This window comes from Dipodomys ordii, unplaced genomic scaffold (assembly GCF_000151885.1).
Source record: "Dipodomys ordii isolate 6190 unplaced genomic scaffold, Dord_2.0 Scaffold38, whole genome shotgun sequence".
NCBI classification, from domain to species: domain Eukaryota; kingdom Metazoa; phylum Chordata; class Mammalia; order Rodentia; family Heteromyidae; genus Dipodomys; species Dipodomys ordii.
The window spans coordinates 8,003,681-8,007,457 of NW_012267254.1; the positions used below are offsets into that span (position 1 = coordinate 8,003,681).

At 36.8% G+C, this 3,777-nt stretch overlaps 1 pseudogene; it reads left to right on the forward strand.

Moving 5' to 3' along the window:
* The first annotated feature begins 359 nt into the window (after positions 1–359).
* Positions 360–1,442, forward strand: LOC105986934 (annotated as a pseudogene).
* Positions 1,443–3,777: the final 2,335 nt, after the last annotated feature.

A 3,777-nucleotide genomic window follows, 5' to 3' on the forward strand; every position in this document is an offset into this window, starting at 1 on the left:
CTGGGGAGACGTTTCTTTTCTGCTAGGTAGCAATAGTACAAGGGAATCAGATTCCTTTGGCCCATTGAAAGATACTGCTACTCCAGCCCATGTTTCCTGCCAGCTGCTCTGGTAGGCTCTATGCCAGTATCAGAGATAATGTTCTTCAATGTAACAGTGGTACTCAGAAGACACTATGTTGGAAATGAACTTTACAATTTGAGGGGTTGAAGAAATTCTGTGGGAAGGGAAAGCAGGAAAAAATGAGGGAGTCGGTAATGTTTGACAAGAATTGTACTTATTTTCTTACACATTTAACTGTAACCCCTTTACAATAACATTTGGAAAAAGACCCCCTCAAAAGTCAAAATGGGGTGAAGATGGCAGCTTCTGAGGAAGAGCTGAAGCCCCAAAAGCTGAAGTTGGAGGAGCCACCAGTGCTGAGTGAAAATATCCTCTTTGGGATGGGAAATCCTCTTCTTGACATCTCTGCTATAGTGGACAAAGACTTCTTTGATAAGTATTCTTTAAAACCAAATGACTAAATCTTGGCTGAAGACAAACACAAGGAACTATTTGATGAACTTGTAAAAAAAAATCCAAGTTGAGTATCATGCTGGTGGCTCTACCCAGAATTCAATTGAAGTGGCTCAGTGGATGATTCAGCAGCCACACAAAGCAGCAACCTTTTTAGGATGCATTGGGATAGATAAATTTGGGGAGATCCTGAAGAGTAAATCTGCTGAAGCCCATGTGGATGCTCATTACTATTAGCAGAAGGAACAGCTGACAGGAATTTGTGCTGCCTGTATCACTGGTGACAACAGGTCACTTATAGTTAATCTTGCTGCTGCCAATTGTTACAAAAAGGAAAACATCTTGATCTGGAAAAAAACTGGATGTTGGTAGAAAAAGCAAGAGTTTACTATATAGTTGTTTTTTTAATTAGCTTCCCCGGAGTCTGTATTAAAAGTGGCTCACCATTCTTCTGACTACAAGATTTTCACTTTGAAACTCTCTGCACCATTTATATGCCAGTTCTACAAGGAATCCTTAATGAAAGTATGCCATACTTTGACATACTTTTTGGAAATAAGATGGAAGCTGACATTTTTGCTAGAAAGCAAGGATTTGAGACAAAAGACATTAAGGAGATAGCCAGGAAGACACAAGTTCTTCTAAAGGTGAACTTGAAGAGACAGCGAATTGTGATCTTCACTCAAAAGAGTGGTGACACTATAATGGCTACAGAAAATGAAGTCACTGTTTTTCCTGTCCTGGATCAGGACCAGAAAGAAATTATTGACACCATTGGAGCTGGAGATGCATTTGTTGGAGGTTTTCTTTTTCAACTAGTCTCTGACATGCCTCTGACTGATTGCATCCTGGCTGGCCACTATACAGCAAGTGTCATAATTAGGCAAACTGGTTGCACCTTTCCTGAGAAGCCAGATTTCCAATAATGGAAGAGCACAAAATCCAGGCCTGGGAGAACAATGTCCTGGTTGTCTCCTGAGAATTTCCACATTAATGAAGAAAAAAATGTTTTCTGCCATTGTTTCCTACTATAATATGGTCATTCTTAATTTAGAGGGTACGGTAATGCTTTCAGAATCTTTAGCCTTTCTGCAACCTGAAAAATGTTTATTTCCAATTCTGCTAGTGCCTCTTCAATGTCAATTAAACAGAAATATAACATTTCAATAGAAGTTTTTTCTTTGTCAGTCATGGGGCTTAAACTCTGGGCCTGGGCTCTGTCCCTCAGCTCTTCATCTCAAGGCTAACACTCTACCCCTTGAGCCACAGCGCCACTTCCAGTTTTCTGTGTGGTTTATTGGAGATAAGAGTCTCATGGTCTTTCCTGCCTGGGCTGGGTTTGAACCACGATCCTCAGATCTCAGCCTGCTGAGTGGCTAGAATTACAGGCATAGCCACCAGCGCCTGGCTCAAGAGAAAATTTTAATTTCATTTTCAGTTACTTTGTAAATTGAAGTGTGTGAGTTGATCAGTTTTTTTACACTTGTGCTTTGAATGCAGATACAATTTAATATGATAGACTTTTTAAAGAAATTAATCCTAACACATCAATCTTTAGCTTTTTATATAAATATATTTAATTTAGGAATGTGTATACACATACACATAAGTAAATTTCACATATATACATGATGAGCAGTGAAATAACATACAAAAATATTTATTGTGCCAAATTACTCCAAATAATCTCTTCAGTGTGCAGTCAAACATGTGATACACATTGGTAATTGAATAATTTTCCAAATATTATGTTGTATTACAATTTTCAAATTATGACCTTATGCTTACTTATGGCACTCTGTAATTTGATACAAATAAAAATTTCTCCTATGGGGGAAAAATCAAAATGGCATTCTTATCAGGTGGAGAAAGGGTTTCTTTCCACGTGCTGATCTCTGAGAGGGAGTGAGGATGTCTTTGATGTGACACATTCTCTTGGTGATTTGGATCATCTGTGATGTGATGAGTTGTCTATGCATCCATCTGTGGTTGGCTGGGATGTGGATTCTTGTTCTTGGCCCTTACGTTTGTGCTAGAGTTGAGTAGTCTGCATGCACATGCTGTTTCTTCTGTTTTTGTCCTAACTCTCTCCAGCTGCTGCCACCAGGCAGCACCACTGCCAGCAGATGCTTAAATCCGTCTTCTTAAGCAAGGTGTAATATTCTTCTTAAGTATGAATCTCTGTGTAATTAAAACTTACTTGGCATAACTCTCTAGACGTGGATAAATCAGTAGGACCCTAAAACTCAGTCCCCTGCTAATTTTCCACCATCTCTTTTGTTTATTTTTCCTCATTTGTAATAACTAGAATATGTCTAGTATGCTCTTAGGAGAAGATCACAATGACTCAGTAGCTTTGTGCATATGACCATATAAATTGATGTTTATCAAAATGAACTCGAAGAAATGGAAACAAGAGGCTTATTTCTTCTGTCCTTTTTTCCTCCCTTTGGTCTATTCCCTGCTGTCAAGGTTTGTAATTCTTTACATTTTATCTTGTATATAAGTTTATATAATTTGGAGAACAGAAAGCGAATCACAGAAATGGTAGGACAAAGTGTGAACTAATTCAACAATGATATTCATTAGACACTATATTAAAAATGAACTTTTACAACTTGGTGGGGAAAGGGATCGTGAGGAGAAAAAGTGGGAGAAAATGAGGAAGGGGGTAACACTGTTGAAAATCTTTCTGTAAATCAATTTTAAAATATAATTTAAATATATATATTCATTATGTATGGGAACAAATATGTGTACAGTACAAGGTTTTAAGCTAATGGTTTCTTCTTATATTTGTTTATATAGTATCATGAAACCATATTTTATTGAAATGCATGGAGAGATTTTTGAGTGATGCCTATTATGTTGAATTTGTTAAAATCTTGCCAGCTCTTTTCTATGTATTGCTGTGAAAGAAGTTCTTTCATTGATTGTTTCAAATTTTCCTTGCTGATAGCCCCCATTAGACGGACAGGCTCAAAGCTCATTAGCAAAGCTTTGTTCTTAACTGCTCATTTCCTCAAATTCTCTGCAGGAAGGAAACTCATGAACACTTTATGAAATTCAACTACATTAAGAATGATGATATACTAGTAAATATGCTGTAGAGATTTGAATATATTTGAAATATGAAAAGTGAATCTATAAATCTATAACTGATAGACAGTTAGCAAATATTCGTGATATAATTTCCATGATGTCAAACTACTAAATAAAGTCACCAAAGACTTTCTTATCTGAAAAAATATGAGCAAAATA